The 6,649-nt window shown below is 52.0% G+C and overlaps 1 long non-coding RNA gene across 1 annotated transcript; it reads left to right on the top strand.

Annotated features, from left to right (window-relative positions):
- The first annotated feature begins 297 nt into the window (after positions 1-297).
- Positions 298-5,890, top strand: LOC116419624. Its single transcript, XR_004229880.1, has 4 exons — positions 298-381; positions 2,135-2,345; positions 4,658-4,854; positions 5,355-5,890. It is a non-coding gene; the product is annotated as an uncharacterized LOC116419624 (long non-coding RNA).
- The last annotated feature ends 759 nt before the right edge of the window (positions 5,891-6,649 follow it).

The following is a 6,649-nucleotide window of genomic DNA, read 5'->3' as shown; positions in this document are numbered from 1 at the left end:
AAGGGTCAGTAACAGGCAGTTCCCCATCACTCCCAGCAGCACCTCCCCCCCCCCCCCCCCCCCCCTCCAGCGAGCTCTGTGCTACAGGCTTACAATTATCCCCGCGTGTGGCCTCGGAGCGCCCGGGACGTGCCGGTATCATCCCCATTTGTGTGATACTAACAACAGCTAACGGGCTTGTAACATTGTAACGAACCATCGTCTCAGTTGATCCTTACATGGGTCCTTAGAGGGAGATGCTGTTGTCATCCCCGGATTACAGACAAGGAAACCCAGGTAACAGGAGGCGGAGCCGCGTCACCCGCTGGGGACCACGTTCGAGCTCGGGTCTCCCTCCATCCCGCCTGGTGCTGTGGCTCCCGGGCCCTCGGCACACACTGAGTAAGCACCTACTGTGTGCCGGGATACACCGCGCTGGGCGCGGGGCAGCAACAAGCAGCAGTGAGCTCCGCCCGCCCTCCAGGAGCCCTTGGCCGGCCCCCTGGCCCTCGGCCGGTCCCCTGGCCCTCCGTTGGTCCCTCGGCCCTCGGCCGGCCCCTCGGCCCTCGGCCGGCCCCTCGGCCCTCCGTTGGTCCCTCGGCCCTCGGCCGGTCCCTCGGCCCTCGGCCGGTCCCTCGGCCCTCGGTCGGCTCCTCGGCCCTCGGCCGGCCCCTCGGTCGGTCCCTTGGCCCTCGGTCGGTCCCTCGGCCCTCGGTCGGTCCCTCAGCTGGTCCCTTGACCCTCGGCCGGCCCCTCGGCCCTCGGCCGGCCCCTCGGTCGGTCCCTTGGCCCTCGGTCGGTCCCTTGGCCCTCGGTCGGTCCCTCGGCCCTCGGTCGGTCCCTCAGCTGGTCCCTTGGCCCTCGGCCGGCCCCTCGGCCCTTGGCCGGCCCCTCGGTCGGTCCCTTGGCCCTCGGTCGGTCCCTTGGCCCTCGGTCGGTCCCTCGGCCCTCGGTTGGTCCCTTAGTCCTTGGCCACGGCCCTCGGTCGGTCCCTTGGCCCTCGGTCGGTCCCTTGGCCCTCGGTCGGTCCCTCGGCCCTCGGTTGGTCCCTTAGTCCTTGGCCACGGCCCTCGGTCGGTCCCTTGGCCCTCGGTCGGTCCCTTGGCCCTCGGTCAGTCCCTCGGCCGGCCCCTTGGCCCTCGGTCGGTCCCTCGGTCGGTCCCTTGGCCCTCGGCCACTTCTCTCCCTCCCCAGCTGCCAGTGCAGAGACGGGGCGTGGGTTCTCGGGTTTCCCCACCAGGTGGCGGTGTTGCTTAATGCTCGGCGTCCCAGGGCTCGCACTGCGTCCAGGACCGTCTCCAGTCGTTCTGAGCCACATCTGGCCACGGGACGCCGACGGCTCTGGGGGGAAAGTGAGGCAGGAGACCTCGCCCAGCCCTCCCTCTTCCGGCCAATCCCTTGCGTGACCTGGCGCCACCTCCCTGATGTCCTGGTCTTCTCTGAGAACTAAAGACAAACAGCAGGTGGTCGCAGCAAGGACAGACTCCTAAGTCTCATGGTTATTGACTTAAAGTTCGGAGCTTTCCCTTAAATAATAATTTATTATTACATTATACATTGTAATTATTGTATATTATTTATTATTCTATATAGTATAGTATATTTTCTCTATATAGTATATTCTCTATATAGCTTATAATAAACTAAACATAGATGTAATATAAATAAAATAAAATTTTGTGTAACCATAATAATATTAAAATACATTATATAAAAGCCCTTTACAAGTCATTCAGTCCAAGCCCCCATTTTAGAGCCAAGTTACCTGATGTGACACAGGGAACCAGAAGCAGATCTTGGACATAAAGCAGACAAGTTTTCCCAGACCCAAATCCCTTCCCCGGCTCAGTGCTGGGATCCACACAACTGGATTTCCCCACCTGGACCTCGGGGAGGGGGGTGGGGGAGAGAAGAGTCAGCTTCTCCCCAGGCCCCCTCAGTGCATTCTGGGAAATCCGCCACAGACTGGCACTTGGGCATCCCAAATGAAGAGAGATGCTGCAAGAAGCTCATTATGGCAATGCTCAGAAGCCAGGGGGATCCCAGGTCCTCATGAGGCAAGAGCCTCCCAAAAGTCTTCAGGATGCTTTAAAGCCTTGTCCATGGCCTCAGTTCCTTTACCTGTTACTAAAATTTGAATATTATTCCCTTCCAGAATCTGTCCTTTCAGGTGATTCCCAGAAACCCCCATCAGGAGGCGCCCCAGCTCTTATTGCGACTTTGCACCTGAAGAAGCTGAGGCTCCACAAGGTCACCCAGCTGAACAAACCCAAGTCCTCGGCTCTCACTCTGGGGATAACTGCGGAAGAAGCCACTTTGGGAGGCAGGACCCGTGAATTCCTAGGAAGAGGCTGCAGGTTTGCAGGGTAAGCTAAGCCTTGTCTTTCTCATCCCAACTCAGTAGTATGAATTCATTGCGAACTTCATCATCAATCCCTGCTCCTGAGTTTTACAGAATTGGAAACTGAGGACCAGAGATCTCAGAAGTGACTTGCCATCAAGTGCTTAAAATGGGACAGAACTCAGGGCCTCTAGCTCCTGGTCCAGTGCCCTGTCCACCTTGTTGTCAGGTGTCCTGTGCTTTCCTATAAGGGTGTTTTTGATTTTTGAAAATTGAGTCAACATTTATTAAGTGCCCACTGTGTGCCAGGCACTGTGCTAAGTGCTGGGGATACAAAGAAAGACAAAAGGAGTCTCCACCTTTAAGGACCTCATAATCTAAAGGGGGAGGCAGAATGCAAACACCGGGTATAGAAGGCATACAGCCTAGTATGGCACCTGGTATACCAAAGGCACTTAATTAAAGCTTGGAAATAGAGACCAGATTTCTGATTTTATTGATACAGGGAACTCTCTGTAATGGAAATGACCAGTAAAGGTTGCACCTTTCTGGCTCTTACAATCTAAGAAAGTCATTCAGATCCACCGGCAGGTCACAAAGCCGGAGGAGGGCAGAAGTGTCCCTGGAACTCAGGTCTTCATGGCTCGGAGGCCGCTCCCCAGCCTCCATCCCATGTTGTCTCTCCTATAATAAATGCTTATCGAATTAAGCTGAAGGAATAGTCACCTTTTTAAAGGAGGGATTCAGGGAGACAGGGGGTGCCGAATGCTGCTCCCACATCCTGCCATGGCCCAATCTCTTCTCCCAGCTCCCCCTGAGCTAAAAGGGCAGCCCAAAAAACTCCCTTCAAACAACCATCTACAGGAAAAAAATTAGGAATAGCTGGGAGGTGCCTCGGGGCGCTCATTCTCCGCCTGAGGGGCCCTTCTGGGTATCCTGCACAGGGGCCCCATCCCCAGAGATCAAGCCCAGGAAATGGTAAATGATATTCCAGAGCCAGCAAAAGGATTAGCTCCCACCAGGGCAGTCTCTGCTAATAAAATAAAGAAGGCCCAAAGGTCAAAAGAGCAAAGGACCCAAATACTCCCCTAAAGGCCCGGGTAAGACATCTCTAACAGAGTTATTGGGGATGACTTTTGATCATCACTCAGAGGCTGCTGTAAATCACCAAGGCAACGGACAGCTTCCAGGAATAGACCAAAAAGACCCAGAACATCTGACCTGGAAAAGGGTCACCGGGGGTGTCTCCCTGCCCTGCTGGAAAGCGGGAGCCGGACACAAGGATACTTCTTTTCACCGAAGCCCACGGCATTTCAGGGAGCCATCACTGCTTCAGAGAGTTAGCGAGCCATTGGATCCAAACTGTACCGATTCTTTGGTTCTAGTCATTGTCATCAATATCCCTCTATTGACTCTATCAAATGGTGGCCCTTTCTTCTCCACTCTTATTCCTTATCAAAAACAAACAAACAAACAAACCATAGACCATCCAGGAAAATGTAGCTAAATATCCCATCATCCTCAAACCTGCCCTAATTTCTCCACAGTCAAGGAAGGGGGGATCCCTTCATTACTTCCTCATGGGCAGGGGTGCAGTGACTTGCCCACAGTTTCAGATCTATTGATTATCTGGGCTGTGAACTCGGGTCTTTGTGACTTCCGACACCTAACATGACGTTGTGGAGAACATGCTGACCTTGGAGACAAAAGCGAGCTTCAGGTTTGTTCCGAGGTGTGGCCCTGGGCAATCTCACGGGTTCCTTTGAGGCTGGGTGTCTTTACCAGTAAGTAGCAACCTTTATATCCATCATACAGGCTTAGTAAAGGGTTGCATGGGATAATGTAGCAAAGAGCTTTGAAAGCCTTGAAGTAGTAGAAGTTTTATCATCAATATCATCATCATCATCATCATCAATAATAACAGGATGTTTAAATGCAGGCTATGATGAAGTTGATTTTTGTTTGTTTGTTTTTTTCTGAAGCAATTGGGGTTAAGTGACTTGCCCAGGGTCCCACAGCCAGGAAGTGTTAAGTGACTGAGGCTGGATTTGAACTCTCTTCCTCCTGATTTCAGGATTGGTGCCCTAGCCACTGCACCACCTGGCTGCTCCACTACACTGAATTTGTAATAAATACTCGATGCTGAAAACAAGCTGGAAAAACCTTGTGGATGAGTCATCAGGGCCCGGAGGCCCCGTGATAGAGGGCAGACACGCCGGGGAGCTCTCTGCACTCCATCATGCAGAATTTTTCCAGCGTAAAACTAATCAATTACCCAGTTTCCCCAGCTAAATGGCAGGGGAAGGACCTTTTCATGTGCTTCATTGTCTCCTTCAGGGCACAGCTGAAAGGCAACGAAGGCTCACTGGGGGACTACTGGGCTCCCACTCCATCCAAACAGGTTCCACGGATCTAAGATGGAAGAACTTTGTCCTTGAGCTGAATCCAAATCCACTCACAGGAGCCCTCGGGAAAGGGGATCATTTAACATCAGAGGGGCTGCCGGAGCTCTCCAAGGAAAGGTGCTGGAACAGGTGCTGGCCTGGAGCGGGCCCAGGGAGGGCAGATCAAAGAGGAGCCGATGAATTCCAGTCCCTCCCCCATCGATGCCCCTCCGAGAGGATTAATGTGTCACATGCATGAAAGGAAGTCTGTAAAGCTTCCCAGAGCCCCTGCTCAGACAGGCGGACTCCGGGCTGGAGCACGGGGTGGGGGAGAGGGGTCGGCCTGGGTCAGGCCCCTATCGTCCCTGTACATTTTGGCCAGGAAAGTGGAAGAACCTTCCCAAGCCCTTTAGACTTTGCTGGCCTGGGTCTCACCTTGCCTCCAGGGGACTTTCTAAAGCCTCTCTGGGGGTTAAACCTTCTGGGGGAGGGTTAGCAGAGAATAAGAGCCTTCCCATGGCACATGACCTTGACCCCACTTTGGCCCCCAGAGCAGCTGCCCAGGTGGGAGCAGTGTCCATTCCCAGGCTGCTGATTCAAGGACAAAGTCGTTGCTTTGGGAATGAGGCCGTTTATCAATTTTTCATCAGAAATGGCCTCCAATCCTGACACATGGCCCTGTGAGCACTTAACACCCTCTTCTCCGGGAGTGAGAAGAGGCTCTGTCTCCACGCAGCCCTAGACTTTCCTGGATGCGATTTTGGCAAGCTGCTCCCGGACAGCTAAAAGCCTCTCGCTCACCCCTCTGCTAATGCTTGACCCATCAGCCACCTGGAGAGGGCTCCCTCAGCCTGGAGAGTGAGGAAGGTAGGGAGGTGACAACCCCAGAGAAGAACAGACACTTCTAGTCCATGGTGCTTATGGTTCCCTGACAATATGTAAACAAGGATTCTCTCTAAAGATGGAAATGGATAACCATCTCTACTTGCTGCCCTTGGCAACTCCGACCCACTCTCCCATAATTCCACTAGTGCAAGTCCACTTAATGTGTTGGAGTCCTTCCAAACCTGCTGACATTGAGACGGCAACACTTGGGATCACCCGATGATTGTAATGAAAAAGATGAGCTTCAGTTTCTGGAGGACTGTAGCATTTAAACATTAAAATATTATATTACCCTTTTGAAATGGAAATTTATTGTGACATTTTGAATCCTCCCTGATGTTCTGCTGGGCACATGACTGCATTTTATGTTTATTTTGTTTTTGTTTTTTCTTTTTTTCTGCCTTTCTTTTCTATTTTGTTTGTTTTTTCTTTTTTTCCATTTAAGTTTTAAAGAAATATATTTTTTAAAATATATATTTTATAAAATTTATATAAAAATATATATTTTTAAAAATATATTTTTAAAATGGAAAAAGGAACCAAAAGCCTATTGGGCACATTCTACCCTCTGCAGAACATAATAATAAGAAAGGTGGGGGCTGCGGACATTTTCATCCCCATCTGACAGATGATGAAACGGGGCTATTAAATAAATTGTCCGGGGCACAGTTTTTAATCATAAAGTTCTTTTTGACTTCAGGTCCAGCTCATTAACTCTCTGGGCTTCTACAGCTCATTCAGCCTCCCCAGGAGCCTCCTTTGGGAGGCTATTTGTGGGATACTATTTGTGAAGACGCTTTTGTTGGGCCACCCTATGACATCACCCGTCCGGCTTCAAACTGAACCAGAAAAGCAGCTTGTGTTCTTGCTTCAAGATAAAGCCACGTTCTTATACAGAAGTAACCATTTTCCCAAGTAATTCAGTGCAACGAAGTGGGCCGGCAGCCACGGGCTGGCAGCTCCGGCAAGGAGAGACGGCAGCGGCTGATGGCGGACCCTCATCCTTGTCCCCGCCACAGAGCCAGGGCAGACCCCGCCAGCTGGGCCAGAAACAGAGGGG

Source organism: Sarcophilus harrisii, chromosome 5 (assembly GCF_902635505.1).
Source record: "Sarcophilus harrisii chromosome 5, mSarHar1.11, whole genome shotgun sequence".
NCBI classification, from domain to species: Eukaryota; Metazoa; Chordata; class Mammalia; order Dasyuromorphia; family Dasyuridae; genus Sarcophilus; species Sarcophilus harrisii.
Note: the sequence above shows the minus strand (reverse complement) of the source record. Positions and strands in the feature narration are given on the sequence as shown.